The sequence below is a fragment of the Crinia signifera genome, chromosome 6 (assembly GCF_055691185.1).
Source record: "Crinia signifera chromosome 6, ASM5569118v1, whole genome shotgun sequence".
Classification (NCBI taxonomy): domain Eukaryota; kingdom Metazoa; phylum Chordata; class Amphibia; order Anura; family Myobatrachidae; genus Crinia; species Crinia signifera.
In genome coordinates this window covers 246,064,795-246,080,620 of record NC_139222.1, presented here as the reverse complement: position 1 = coordinate 246,080,620, position 15,826 = coordinate 246,064,795, and the positions used below count along the sequence as shown (strand labels likewise).

The 15,826-nt window shown below is 46.1% G+C and overlaps 1 protein-coding gene across 3 annotated transcripts in view; it reads left to right on the top strand.

Annotated features, from left to right (window-relative positions):
- Window positions 1–15,826, top strand: part of SEMA4G (semaphorin 4G) — a 221,122-nt gene that overhangs the window by 159,538 nt on the left and 45,758 nt on the right. The window lies entirely within an intron of this gene.

The window sequence follows — 15,826 nt, the reverse complement described above, 5'->3', positions numbered from 1 at the left end:
GTGGGGGCCAATGCGTTTTGGCCTGTGGGGATCTCATGGTGTGCCTTGGCAATTTTAAAATCTTATTTAGTGTGCCGCAAGGTAAAAAGGTCGAAAATCACTGTATTAGGGCTTTACGGTATTTATAATTTGTGCAAGAAGACCATTTTTAATAAGTGCCAATTTGAGTGCCAAGTCAATTTGTCAAATAAGTTGGGAAAATTGCCAAGCAATCATTTTTATTCATAATGACCTATGATGTTCACCTTTTATTTGATTTTTTTTACACATTTTCTATTTTATTTTATATAACAAATGTGAGGGATGCTGGCATTTTTAGCGGATATTTAGCTCACAGAGATGTTGGCTCTGAAGGGTTAAGTCATTATAGCTGGTTCTATAACAACCAGCAGTATATCTGAACAAAAATATGTAAATCTCTTTTTACTGGCTCCTAAGGGCCAACATTTTACATATTACATATTTCTATCAACAGTTCTTGGGCTCAGGGTTAATACATTACTGGGATTTGAGTCTAATAAGCCCTAAAATACTGAGGTCTTTAAACTATATATCTGTCAGGTTGAGCACCATCTCCCAGTTGGATTTATCACACTGAATACAGTATTTGGCTTTATTTATGCTTTATTTATATTATAAAGCCAGTAGAGACAATTTGCATATTTGTTTTCCGGGAAATTGGATCTTTATTAGTTCACTATTTGGTTTTACGAGCTAATGCTGCTTATTATTAACTTGTTATGAGAGTGTCGGTACATCCTGTTACAAGATGCATCTCGTTCTACTAGATAAAAAAGACTGTCATACTCCTTTTCCACTGCCGCAGTAACCCAGGTTATTGCTAGGTCGCGGTTCAGTGGGAAAGTGTTCCGAAAAATATAACCCTGGTCCATTGACTTGGGAATCCAGCCCTGCTAGCAAGTAGGGTTGGACACGAGAAGGATCCAGGTAACGGGGCAGTGTATACGTGTGATCAAAAAATGACCGGTCTATTACTTTTTCGTTTTTAATGTTAAGAAATCAGGGCAAACATTTGCAAACCTCGCAGGACTATTCACAATTTACTAATCCAAAGGCAATTTTTGATTGCTACCCATGAGGGGGATATACCACCCAAACTGCTGGGCTAAAGGGAGCAAGAGCCTGCGGGGCAGATGTCTTAGTAAATAAATGAATATTAAATTTAAAGAAAAATTAACTTGTACCATGGGTTCATTACATCAGTGCCTTAACTAGACATGTTGGTGCCCTGTGCCAGAAAAGGAATAGGTGCCCCACTCCAATAGTCAAAATAGGGACCGTGCGTGCCAGAAATGTATGTGCATGGCTTCGTGGGAAGGGTCGTGGCCACAGAATAGTACCAATAACACTGTAATGCCCGTTACACATTATGCTGCACACCGTAATGCCCATTACACAATATGCCACACACTATAATGCCCCTTACACAAAATGCCTCACAACGTAATGCCCATTGCACATTATGCTGCACACCGTAATGTCCATTACACATTATGCCACACACCATAATGCGTATTTCACATTATGCTATATGTACTGCTTATACACAGAATGCCACCAGTAGTGTACCTTAAACAATGGCCAGAGTAGTGCTCATTGCATATGCCCCCTGTACCAGTACAGTCCACTCCTGAGCCTTGCATCTAGAATCCTGCTGCTGCTGCTACTGAAGATAGTGGAGGAGGAGAGGAAAGGAGAGCGGAGCCACTACAAACAGTTACAGATACATTGTTATTCTCATTCTTGTAAGTTCCCCCAACTTCAAAATTAAAAAACAAATAAGGGTTTGGTGGAAATCATGACTATTGCCATCGAGGACATAGCTGCAATAAACATCAGTCATTTTATTGTCTTTGTGTTTTATCAACCTCCTATTGATCTGAGTGTATTGAATACTACTTGATGCTGGTACCATTTTTATTAGCAAACAGAAAGGACTATGCTGGTTATGTGCACAACAGTCAGGCTTTTCTCCAAACTCATAATATATGGTTTATGATAGACCGTGAACTCTGCCTTGTAATGCGTTCAGTCTGGCTGAAACGTGTACAGGAGAGGTATGAATTCAGCAAAGTATTTGTAGCCAGACAGACCTGATATACAGTACTGTATCCAGACCAGATCCTCAGCTGCTGATCACACTTCAGCAATCCTGGCCATTATATCGCTGTTTATTTGTTGCTTGTATGGGCACAGGGACTGTTGTAGCACAGTGTCTTCAAAGAAGACTGTGCACATTGCGTAATCCGAGCCTGCTGGCTGTTAACAGGAATGTGTAGTCCTGTATTGCCAATGAGGGTGATATGTCCTCAAGGGCCACAAATTTAAATGCCACACATTCATTGTACCGGATTAGTAACCGCAATGCACCACAAGGTAACTCATACATCCCAACTTTGTATGAAACTGAAGAGGGACTTTTATGCATACCTCCCAACAGTCCCGATTTTATCGGGACAGTCCCGATTGTCAGGGCCTGTCCCGCTGTCCCACCCGCGGGCGGCAGTGTCCCGCGGTGTGGGGGGGGCTGTTGGGAGTCCCCCCTGTCAGCAGCTAAGCAGCGGGGAATAAACGCTGTGCGCATGCGGGGGCATGGCTAGAGGCTCACAGAGCCTCTGGGTCATGCCCCCATAGCGGCAAAATGGTGGCGTGGCCTCGCGGGGGGAGCCGCGAGTAGAGGCCACGCCCCCCCGAAAATTTCGCCGCGTCTCCGGCGCGCAGCAGCAGCGTCCCGCCGGCTGATCTACGAAAGTTGGGAGGTATGCTTTTATGAGCGGCGCAACTGTGCACCTGAAATTTGGGGCATGGCCTCACCCCTGTTGCGCCACTGCTGCCCCTCTGCCTGCGGGGAATAGATGCTGTGCGCATACGCAAAAACCGGGATGTTCCTGCGGAAAACGGGACAGTTGGGAGGTATGGGTAATTTATCATTCGAATGCACAGTCTGAATCCTGATTCCTAGAGGACGAGGTGGGCCACAGGGCAGTGAGATCCACCAGTGGGGAAGGGGGTGTGTCAGAGGGAGCCTCCTTGTGCATCAGTCCAACCGTAGGAGCCTGTAGTCAGAGGGAGACACTGTATCTGCCATAACTTTCAAGTAGTTCACGGAGGGACCAAAATTCGGGGGCATGGCCTGGTGACAAGGGGCGTGGTCTACAAATTGACTCTCCCACGTTTTGCCGCTGTGGGGGCATGGCCTGCGGCTCTGATCTACTGGCCATGCCCGCATCCCATCTGGCTGCAGGAAAAGACGCTAAGTACACAGTGTCTATTCACGGGTGACAGGAGGGACTCCCAACTGCACCAACCCCCGCCCCCCCCTGCAGGACACTGCGGGTGTAAATGATGATGCTGCAACAGAAAGTGCCATATAAGGATGCACCAATCAGGGGGGGGGGGGGGGGGCTAAAGTTAGCCAAGTAGTAGTCTACCAGTCCGATCAGTTATTGCAAAGAATACAATGATGTGTAATACACTGTATCCCTGCCAATATTTCTTATATTTAGTAAAATGGTCTCAGCATCAGTTTTATCAGACCTGTTGCTTGTGCTAACAGAAGGCAGTAAACACACCCTTTCCTCCGCTGTTCCCAAACATCACCAAATTGCACACATTTGCCCAATATAAAGACCAGTCATAAATGTGTAAACGTTATCTGAAAAGAGCTATTACAGAGCATGTTTTCCCAGTGATCTCATCTGTATGGTGTTACAAGCCCTCAGATACAATGCATTGCTATGCAAGCAGATGGCAAATGGCTTCATTTCTTATCACTTTCTGAAACATTTCCTCTCGCACAAGTCATTGAATCATTGTAAATGCATATTGAACTTTTGTAATGACCGTCATGTGACTGAATGGGGGCAATACTTAAATACCATATATACTCGAGTATAAGCCTACTTTTTCAGAACATTTTTTATGCTGAAAAAGCCCCCCCCTCGGCTTATACTCGAGTGATGGTCCCACTTGGGTCAATATATTTTTTTTTTTGCTGTAAAATTAGGTGCCTCGGCTTATATTCGGGTCGGCTTATACTCGAGTATATACGGTAGTCTTGTTTCTGGAAAATCTAGATATAATCACTTTACATGGGCATGGTGCCCACTGGTCAGACCTTAACTTTGCTGGGCAGCGAAATAGAAAGTGAAATATCTCAGTGTAATTTAAATTGATTTGTACACTAGTAGAGTATATGTCACTGGAAAACTTCAGAGCTGGAACTAATGCTATTGCGTAGGTTAGTATAGTACCCTTAAGGATGATGCGTAGGTGAATGCCAGTTGGTTTTGTGGATATACTGGGAGGAATTCAATTGTTTTCCCTGTGACAGCCAGCAGATGGCGCCAGAAATGGGATTTTCACATTGTGCTCATTACATTGGCCAGGGTTAACAGCTTTATGTACTATGGGCGCAAAAGGCGCGATTTGTGTGTCTATTGGATGTTACCACATGGGCTAATATCACAGAGGGTCTGCTGACAGAATAGTGCTATACAAAATTCAATTGTCCTGTTTCTGGATGGAACCTTTGCACCAGGGATATGATTGGATAATCTGTACTCACTGATCAATGTAATGATGTCCAGGAATTCAAGAGTATGAATGTGTGGAAGAGTCTCTAATACATAATGCTACATATTTATTGTTCCTTGTTTCTGTGCAAGCAATGACTGAGCAATTGCGGTTGACTTGCATTTAGTGCTGAACCTACCCCATAGTGTGGTGCATTCGTTTAACTAAATCGGGTCCAGGTTAACAATTGTACAAATAGGACTACAGCTAAAGGCTTCCACTAACATGTAGGTCCATCATCATGAAGCATGATGGGGGTGGAATGCAGTTGGCATAAATCATACATTTTAAAATGGTTTGTCTATTTTCCCTCCTACTCCGTATTTAGGGAGACTTCTGGGTCTGATGGTGTTGGTGGAATCCACACCCACACATGACTGGCCACACCCACACATGACTGGCCACACCCACACATGACTGGCCACACCGACACATGCCTGGCCTCACACTGGCCACACCCACATCACACTGGTCACATTCACACAGCTCTGGTCACAGCTCATCATCTTCTCACAATAGGACCTTGATCACTTACTGTTCCAGACCAGCAGATTTCCTTGCTCGCAGAATAATAATTACATAAAAGGAAATAATGACCTGGCTAAGGTTAACCCTTTGAGTGCTAACGTTGCTGTGAGAGATCCTCAAAAATATCTGCTAAAATTGCCAGCGCCGCTTACAGCGACTGCTCTTGTAGTATCTCTTATATAATGGCTACATCTGTCACTCAAAATGTGTGAGTGTGGCTATAACGCTGGGTGGAGCCTCTGACTCCGCCCACACACACACTCACATAGTGACCGAGAACCAGCCCAGTGAGCCCACAGTGCCAGACACCCTCTGCCTCCCCATGCTGCCCTGCAAAGACACTGCTACTCCACAGCCACCAGGTGAGCGCCCCCACCCCCCCCCCCCCCCCCCCCGTGCTCGATTCGTGGCACACACACCTCTGCGACCTCCCGCGATTCGCAGCACCCCCCGGAATAAATGATCGGCACCAGCAAAACACTGACGTGGCTATGGTTGACAATGAAAAAGGTTGATATGAGTTTTTGAAGATTTATTTTTCATTTTTTGAGTTTTTGAAGATTTATTTTTCATTTTTTGAATGTTTTCATATTCATTTTCCCGCGATTCACGGCACCCCCACGCCCCGCCCCCCGCGATTCGCGCCACCCTCGCACCCCCTCCCACGATTCGCGGACCCCCTTAACCCCCCTCCCACAATTCACTGATGCCCACAACCCCCCTCCTGCAATTTGCGGACCCCCCCCCTTCCCGCGATTCAAGCCCCCCCCCCTCCCACGATTTGCGGACCCCACACCCTCCTGCAATTCGCGTCCCGCCCCCCCCCCCTCCCGCAATTTGCAGACCCCCCTGACCCCCTTCCGGCAATTCCACCCCCCAGTGGACCCCCGCGACTTCGCATTTCACGTACCGCCGTGAGAATGGGGGATCCTCTACCGCCACAAGCAGGTGCTGCCCCTAGGTGGGAAATCTGGCCTTGGCTGCCGCGCTGCAGGTTCCCCCACTGCCAGAAGTGTCCCCACGGTCCTCTGCACCAGTGCCACAACTTTTATCAATGTCTTGCCCACATACCACTATTATACAGCCTCCTGCTCTCATGCACCCCCTTACTCCCTCCCAATGGGAGGAGACGCTCACCCACTGCCAGGAGATGCATACTGTCCCCCACCCTCCTCCATTTTTAGGGATGCCCATCGACCATCAATGATTTCAAATCATCGATGGTTTATAGTTGATGTTGAATACTTTTGCCATCGATGTGGGAGGACCAGATGGTTTCCCTACATCGATGGCAAAGGAGAACCGATCAAGTTTCAAATTTTTTTAATGGTGCCGGGACACTGAGCATAGCTCCGCCCCCCCACACCCGACAGTCCCGCCAATGAGTTCTGATTGTCCCACGGCTTATTCAGTCAGATATAATGGATGACCATCGATAGCTACAACAATCGATGGTTATGCAAGTAATATTTTACTATTATCGATGACAGGGTGCAAAATCGCCATCAATGCCAACCATCGATGACGTCTGCACCAATGCCCATCCCTACTCTGCAACAGCCAAAAACCTTTACCCTCATGCCCACACACCTCTATCACTGCCCTGCCTCCTGTTCTCCTTCCCCGTAACTTCCGCCTGTGGGGAGCCGCTCACCCTGTGTTGCCCACATTCCCCTATCATTCTTTACCACCCAGCCTCCTGCTCTCATGCACCCTAACTCCCACCCAGTAGGAGGAGACAGTGACTCAGGGCCACCGTCCTGTACTCCTGTGCTGCCACGCTGGACCCTCACCCACTGGCAGAATCTGCACAGTGTCCCCCACCCTCCTATTTAGTCCCCCTTATGCCCACACACCCCTATCACTACCCAACCTCCTGTTTTCCTGTGTCGTGACCTCCGCCAGTGGGAATCCGCTGACTCAAAAACACCCTACTATACTATTGCACACACACACACCTCAACAACACGCACGCACGCACACACAGCCCCCCCCCCCCACACCCACAAATGTCACTGTACCCTACACACTATCAATGTACATTTTACACTGTAACCGCTTTTTAATTAAACAAAACAATACACACCCCCTTCCAAATCACATGCTCTCTATTTAACACATTTCACCTATAACTCAAGTTGCAATACAGGCATCTGTCATACAATTCTAACCATCTTTCTCATATACAAATGTTCACAAATGAAGGGGGCGCAGCCCCTTACGCCGGTGTGAAGAGCGCCCGTCGGGCGCGATGAATCACCTAGTAAATAAATACAAAAAGTCAATAAATTGACGTTTAGTTAAATATTGCATTTTAAAAAAAAAGCAGAGTTGCTGTGAGCGGCGCTAGCATTTTGTAGCGGATATTTTGAGGATCTCTCACCGCAAAGTTGGCACTCAAAGGGTTAAACCCCCAACCGTAATGATTCAACATCAATTCTTGCTGCATTTCATTTGTACCTGTCACGGAGGAACACAGTGAGGTTGTGTTTAGAAAAACGCTTGCTATTTAACAATAACATTTGGAATAGATTGTAAGCTCTTCAGGGCAGGCAACCTCCATTTCCTCTCTTTCAGTGGCATACTTTATCATACTTTATTATATTCCAGTTGTGAGCTGTAACTTTGTACAGTGCTCTGTTACCTGGTGTTGATAGTAATATGTGATCGACATAAAGGACGACTGACATGTGAGAATAAGATCAGTGAGCTTGGGGTGACACCGAACTGATCTGCAATATAATCAATGCATTCAGCACAGATTAACCCAATGCAAATACTGGGCACCAGGAGTGTTCTAAAGGAATTCTGTGATAAATCGGAGGAGTTAACATATACTGTGTTCTTGTTATCGGTGAGATAAATTGCATACAAAGTAACTATTTGGTGTAAATACAGACAGTCGTGGATTGCTCATTGTTATAGTACCATTACGCTGTAGATTAGATTAATGGTGATCACAGGATTTGTGTTCTATTGTACTGTGTGTACATTTCTAGCAGTGTCTGGGCTGAAGCTTTAGGGTCAAATGTAACTAGCCGCGATTACGTTTTACGTTAACCTATAGCACATTTACTCCGCTTCTTGCCTGTATGTGTGCTCCATTTAATTGCACAATTCAATTAAAAAACAGTGAAATTGGCATTCACACTATGATTTTTGCTGGTGTTACAAGTGTTCAGTATAGGTAAAATAGGGAGCCCTTCCCCCATAAAAATACACACTAATATAGGATAACAATATGGGGGGGGGGATGCAATCCTGGATTACGGCTGTCGATCCCTCCTGACAGGTGGGGCAGATGTAACATGTGCAGAGAGAGTTAAATTTGGGTGTGTTGAAGCTGAAATCTAAATTGCAGTGCAAAAATAATGCAGCCAGTATTTACCCTGAACAGAAACAAAATAACTCACACAAATCTAACTCTCTCTGCACATGTTACATCTGCCCCACCTGCAGTGCACATGGTTTTGCCCATTTTCCAAACAAATTTGTACTGTGATCAGATCTGAATAAAGGCCTTAGTCTGATAAGTAGGTGTAATTGATTTTCTTATGTTTATGTTCTAATCAGTGTGCCACTGTGCTCTACCGCCAATCAAATTCAATAGTCTTTGGTGTCACAGTGTACCCCCCATTTTCGACGATCGCGCCTGGTGATCTGTGGTCGAACAAAACGAAAACAGGCCAGGGTCACGGCTGTCGGGCCAGATACCCCCCTATAAGTAGTTTAGTGTATTGAGACGGTGGCATTAGTATGGAAGTGTGCCTAGCATAGAAAGCAGGATATGTTTGGGTGTAACGCAATGCTTGGTTAATATTGATTTACATGAGTAGATCCTGTGAGAATTGTATTAGTGTGTTCAAGTTCGGGTATTTAATAGAGCACATAATTTTACATATTACACTGTGGAGCCCATTAAAGGGGGGTGCACACCCCTCTTGCTGGGCGTCTAAATAAAAGGGCGTCTTATCAGAGCCATTCAATTGTTGCTCTGATCAGCACCAATTAGCTGCGGCAGTCTTGTCTTTTCTTGACCATAGTCTGGGCATACAAATTTCCAATCCCGGACTTTAGACGCCCAGTCAAGCTGTTTAGAATAGAATTCTTTGAATAAAGTGTCATCAGTTTTTTTATACTCTGCAACAGTATATAGGGGTGCGCTGTCATTCTTTTTTACTTGCTTTGTGCTATACATCTATTTTGGAACCAGTAGTATAACTGCATGTATACATTGTTTGATTTAGGTTTCATTCATTTAAAATGATATACTATAATGGCTTGTGCTGGATAGCTCTTGCAGAGCACCGAGTGGGGACTATATTAAGTGTAGGACCGTTGAGAATCATTAATATGAAGAGTTTTGTTTTTGTTTTGCTTTTAAGCAGAATGTAACTGCATGCTTACATCTAATTTAGAACGGCCATCACTTTCCCACAACACTAGAGAATGACAGATTGAATGTTGCTCTGGGAATTGTGTACAGACATACAGATCACTCCTTACTTTCTCCCATTGGCCAACACTGCATCAGGAACTGCCAATTATTAACCGAGCCAGAGATGCAGAAACCTAAATCCTACTTGCGGACAGCAAATCTCATTAGTACAAGATAAGGACCACTATTTCCATCATGTAGGGCATTGTAAGTGTATACACAATGATAGTTATTTTTAAATCAATAGAATGAAGTGCAGCTTAGACTGACTTCTGCTGTACTGACACGGCAATACAAGTGCTAATTTAGATTCTACATGACTCACAGTTGTAAGCCGTACATAATTGAAAAGTGGTAATCCCCCAATATCTGGAGGTTGCGTTGCCTGGACTGAGTGGATGTATGTAGCCATCCTATTAAGCATATAGTATGTATAGTTTCTGTTCCTTCAGTACTGTACATCCAGTTAGTACATTAAGAGCTTGAGGCATCTCAAAACCATATGCATGAAGACTCCTTTATCTACAGAACATGTAACTTTTTTTTTAATGCCAGCTTTAAAAGTCCTGTTTTAGGCCAAGATGTCCTTTTAAAGAACAAACACTATATTCCTATAAAGCAGAGAAGCAGCATTTTTTAAATCTAGTTTCTACCTGAATCTCAGTAATTAATGGAATACCAGCCCTCATGGGAACCTAAGAGTTATCTTAAGCCTAAATAGTTACCCCAATTTTTGGCCATAGTTTTCCTCTCCTGCTGTACCATTTTTTTTTTTCTAAATCTCGGGTGTTCCATAAATGGGTCAATGGGCTCACTTCCCCATTCACCTGAAAGGCCCCGCTGCCTCCACAGCAATGTATGGACACCCACTACCCGGATTACTGTACTGGCTGCCCATGTACCAGGGGAGGGTGGGGGGTTGGACCCATCTGGATTAGTGCTGGCTGCCCAGGTACCAGGGGAGGGTGGGGGGTTGGACCCCTCTGGATTAGTGCTGGCTGCCCAGGTACCGGGGGGGGGGTTGAACCCTGCTGGATTAGCGCTGGCTGCATAGGTACCAGGGGAGGGGGTGGGTTGGACCCTGCTGGATTAGCGCTGGCTGCCCAGGTACCAGGGGAGGGGGGGGGGGGCTGCCGTCTTCCAGGGGGGTGTGGGGATGGTTGGCGGTCTCTGTGTGTGTGGGGGGGGGTAGAAGGTGAAAGGCTACAGGGCATGAAGTCACTGCCTACAACCACAACTGCTTATGGTTGAAATGTGAAAGGTACAAAAATGGTAATTAACCAGTAAATGCAGTGTACAACATGCAATGTGCAAGGGGCTTAACTTGCTCTGACCCGATTTAAGAAACGTTTAAAAAAAAACGGGTCAAAGCAGGTTTTGCGGTGTGAAAGCAGCATTAGCTGCTTTTCCAACTATATCAGAATTATGTACCCACCAGGACAACATTGTACGTGTGGACTCTGTGGATGCAGCAAGTACAGTCACATGCTGTATTTATGCTGCTAAGAATTAAAAATATTCTGTAGGTACTTGTTTAATAGCACGGCGCCTGACTACGCTACGTTTTCAGTGTAGGCTAAGCTACGCTGTCAGCGTAGCCCAACGGCTGCCTAGCGTAGTGGCTCCGCGACAGCCCGGGTCTGTCCCCGGCGTCCATGGCAAGCCTAGTGAGCGCCTCTCATACATCGCCGGTAACCTCCAAATCCCCTGCGCTGACAGACAGCGGCGGAGAGGGGATCATGCGGGTGCCGGCGGAGAGGCGCTCCAGCTGTCTGAGACGCTCCTGCGTTTCAGTAATTATTGCGGCAGGGTACAGCAACCTGCCCGTGTCCGCTTCAGGGAGACAGGGTTAGGGGGTTCGGTAGCATGTGCATCTCGTGCACAAAGGGGGTATGCGGGCGCAAGTGCGTCTTATGCACAATAAAGGAGGCATTTGCCAGTGCTCAATGTTGCATACTGGCAAATGCCTCCTTTTAAACCCCCACTATTCACGCCCACCCAAAGCACAGCGAGCCACGCGCTACACGTTCCTCCGACCTGTTCATACCCCCACTATCCACGTCGGTGTGGAGTTGATTTTAAAAAGTGTGGCGAGCCCGAAGCGTGGCATGCGGACGTGGATTACTTGTACAGTAATCCACGTCCCCTCGCGGGACTCGCTGCGCTCGCTAGGGCATATAGAATCCACTGGAAAGCGTTTTCTGCGCTGACAGTATGCGCCAAAAGAATTCCTGGAGATAGGAGATGTTGGCGTGCAGTGCCCCTTTGCCTTTTGTTACACCACTTACAAGATCCCCAAAGATGTTCGATGTTTTGGTATGAACCTTAGTCTCCGGATCAACAAATTTATAGCGGTGGTTTACCCGTGCATGGTGGTACCCTGCCTGCTCCAGCTGTTGAGTGTTATATGCATGCCAGCAATCATAGTATATAATCGTCCCCGGTTCTATATATTTGTTGATTTGCGTCATGTCTGTCCACAGGCTTCATAGAACACTCACTGGTGTCTCTGGATATGCCTCCAAACAACCACTGTTGAGGCAGCATTCTTCCGACATGACCTTTTCCTCTGTACAAACAGACTCTCGTCCACCTCAACTATTTTTCCCGGACCGCCAATCCGGTGTTGGGGCTGCGACATTAAATCCACGGTGCAGGCCTCCCACATAAGGTTATTGTACAGCACGGTGGTTTTGTTCGACAACTTTAGTTGTCGCTCACAAAACGATATGCTTGTGAGCTCCTCTGCCCATGAAAAAATAAAACGGATGAGGGTAAGAAATGGGATACGACACCCCAGAAACCAATTTGCCGCATGGAGACTTATCTTCTTTCGGCAGGGTTTAATGTGGCAGCGCCATACTCAAGTCCATTAACACAGGTTTGTGTCAGTGGCAGCAAATGGTGCTGCTGAAAAAATGCCACTGACTCCTCCTCTGTCTGCGGCAGGATAAACATCATGAGAGGTTAGTGTCAGAAATAATACACCCGCAGTCACTTCACCTTCACCTCTGACTGACTACGGTAACTGCGTAACGCTGACTGACTACGCTGGCTGTGGGAACACTACACTGAATCTGACAGGGACGCTGACTACGCTAAGCAGCCGCAGGAACACTACGCTACTTCTGACAGGGGCACTGACTACCCTTACTACGCTGGCCGCGCGAACACTTTGCACTGATTCTGACAGGGACGCTACGCTAACTACGTAACGGGCGCCGTACTATTACACAAGTACCATACTGTAATGCTGGGATTGCTATTGTTCCCTCACTCTTCTGTAAAGGGTAGTTCTAAACATAATTCTTGCTTATTGACTTTTGCAAATGAAAGACTTAAAATATTCCAGACCAAGCATGTGATAGACAAAATATGTGATTTATAACAAACTAGGCATAAAATTGTTTAAATAAATTAACTGTTCCTACCGCTTGCACAATGCCTTACTCAGAGCAGTCAGCAGATACCAATTCATCTGCTCAAGAATCTATGGGAATTTTAAAATTAACTTAACTAGAAGGTTTCAAATCTTTTTCCATTAACCGGAGAAGTCCAATCCCACTCAAAACAAGTATAATGTTCACTATAGGAATACGGGGGGAAATTTATTAAAGCTCGGAGAGAGATACAGTGAGAAAATAGTTGATAGCTGATCGATTGGCAAACACAGCCTGTAAAATGGCAGAAAGTGATTGGTTATTATTTTATCTCTCTCAAAGTATGATCAATCTCCCTCACTGATTTTCTCTCTATGTTCATAGTAGGGTGATCTTGTGGTGGAATCATCAAGAAGAGAAAGCAGTGGAGGAAATAGGACAGTGGGGAAGTTGCACATAGCAACCAATAGGCATCTTCCGCTTTTATTTTAGTGTGTATTTGATAAATGCTGCCTCAAAGCTGATTGGTTGCTATGAGAAACTTCTTCATCGGTCCTCTTCAGTCTTTTCACTGCTTGATAAATAAACCCCTATATTTGCTGTGGGAAGATACTCACCATATACACAGATTAGCATGTTAATATAGACTTGGCAATTATATTCTGACTTTAATTGGACTTTTTTTTGTTAAATCTCATTTGTATAATTTCTTCATTAATTGCCAATTTTCCTGGAACTTCTCTATATCGTTTTGTAGCAGTAAGATGCTCCTGCTTCAGTCACACGTTTGGCCATTTCATTTTTTTTCATAACTGATACCTGACCAAGATTGTGGATAGGGGATATTCCAGTTTAAGCCTTGAGGCCAGTATTCAATGGCTCTGATTCGCCGTACTTTACAGCAAATCTGGCAATTCGCCAGGGTAACGGCAAAATTTCTCTCAGAAAAAAACAGTTCGCCCTATTCAATGGAGGCAATTCGCTGCAAATGAACAGCGAATGTCTGGTGATTCGCTGTATGCGATTTGCCGCAATTCGCCGGTGGTTTTCAATGGGGTTTTTAGTTGAATTCACCAAGAGTGTATTCATTGCTCAAATGGAGAACTGCTTTCTCCAGTGATTTTTGCCATGGTTCTCCATTCTGCGTACTTTTTAAATAAATGTTTTCTTTGCTTGTTTTTTATGTAAAAAAAAAACAGTTTTTATTTTATCTTTAGGGTCTTGCTTATATTTGCGCATTATTAGCACCTCTGTAATATATTTTAATTTATTTTTTTATCCCCCCCCCCCTCTCAGCAAATTGACAGCCAGCTAAGCAGGGGGGTGATTGGGGGAAGGGGGGGGTGCGGGGATCGTGAGCTGACATTGGAAGGCAGCTATGACACTTGCCAGTATTCAATAGTAAAGGTGCAGTGTAATGCAGGCAGGAGCCGGTGGTCTGAGGAAAGGGGAGAGACCCCGGACACTGGCTGTCTGATCAGTAGGGAGCCCCCGCACAGACTGAGGACGGGGACGGGACTGCTGGAGCCAGAGGTCTGCAACTGATGTGCGGGGTACGTCTGCTGATGTGCAGCCAGTGGCAGCTCTCTGCCGGGGGGTTATTATGCTTCCTGCCAAGGGAGCAGGAGCCGGGGATCTGCGGGAAGGACACTGCCTCTGATCGGTAAGGAGATTGGTCTAGCAGTAGCAGCAAACCTCCAGCTCCAGCAGCCCCAGCAGGGTGATAGCAGATGTCAGCACTGGGACTGCTGGAGCCGGAGGTCTGCTACTGCTGCTGGACCCGTCCCTGTCCTGAGGCTGTGCGGGGGCACCTGGCGGCATCAGCGGGCTCCCCCGCCGTGACTCCGCTCCATCCCCTGCAGTGGCAGTATAGCCACAGAAGCAGGGTAGAGAGCCAGGAGCGTTATTCGCTGTAGGGGGTCATTTTCGCCGTCAGGGGTGGAGAGCCCCTGACGCGTTGAATAGGGTGGGCGGTGGCTGACGGGCGAATCGCCCTGCAGGGAGAATTGCGGCGAAAGTGCAGCGAATCCTACACAGGATTCGCTGCCGCCCGCGATCCCGGGCATTGAATACCTGCCTTTGGGGTTCATTTTATTGAAGGTCCTTACACAATGAACAACAAGCAGTAACTTGACAAGTATGAGGATCCCTCCGGCCTTATAGTTTGTGTAAGTTTGCTTCTAAATGTATGATCTGTCAGAAACAAGTCCTGGACAATGTACGATGTCGGCATTAAGAAGAATAGCATCTAGCAGCAGAATGCTGTAGGATCCTGGAACTTTCCTAGAACATTACGGGCTCCATAGCAACAATTAGAAGGTGCCCCAGTGTTTCTTGGAGACTCCTTTCTCTACAGCAGTTGTTGCTCATTTTATGCCCTATAATAAAGCCCTAGTTGATGATATGCCCCATAGTTGGGCCCACGTTGATGTTATGCCCATAGTAGGGCCCTAGTTGATGTTTTCCCCATAGTAGGGCCCTAGTTGATGTTATGCCCATAGTAGGGCCCTAGTTGATATTATGCCCCATAGTAGGGCCCTAGTTGATGTTATGCCCCATAGTAGGGCCCTAGTTGATGGTATGCCCCATAGTAGGGCCCTAGTTGATGTTATGCCCATAGTAGGGCCCTAGTTGATGTTATGCCCCATAGTAGGGCCCTAGTTGATGTTATGCCCCATAGTAGGGCCCTAGTTGATGATATGCCCCATTGTATGGCCCTTGTTTATATTATGCCCAATAATAGGGCGCTAGTTGATGTTATGCCCCATAGCAGGGCCCTAGTTGATGTTAACCCTATAGTAGGGCCCTAGTTGACATTATCCCCCATAGTAGTTAATATTATGTCACATAATATGGCCCTGACACTGCATGTTTCCCAGGTGTA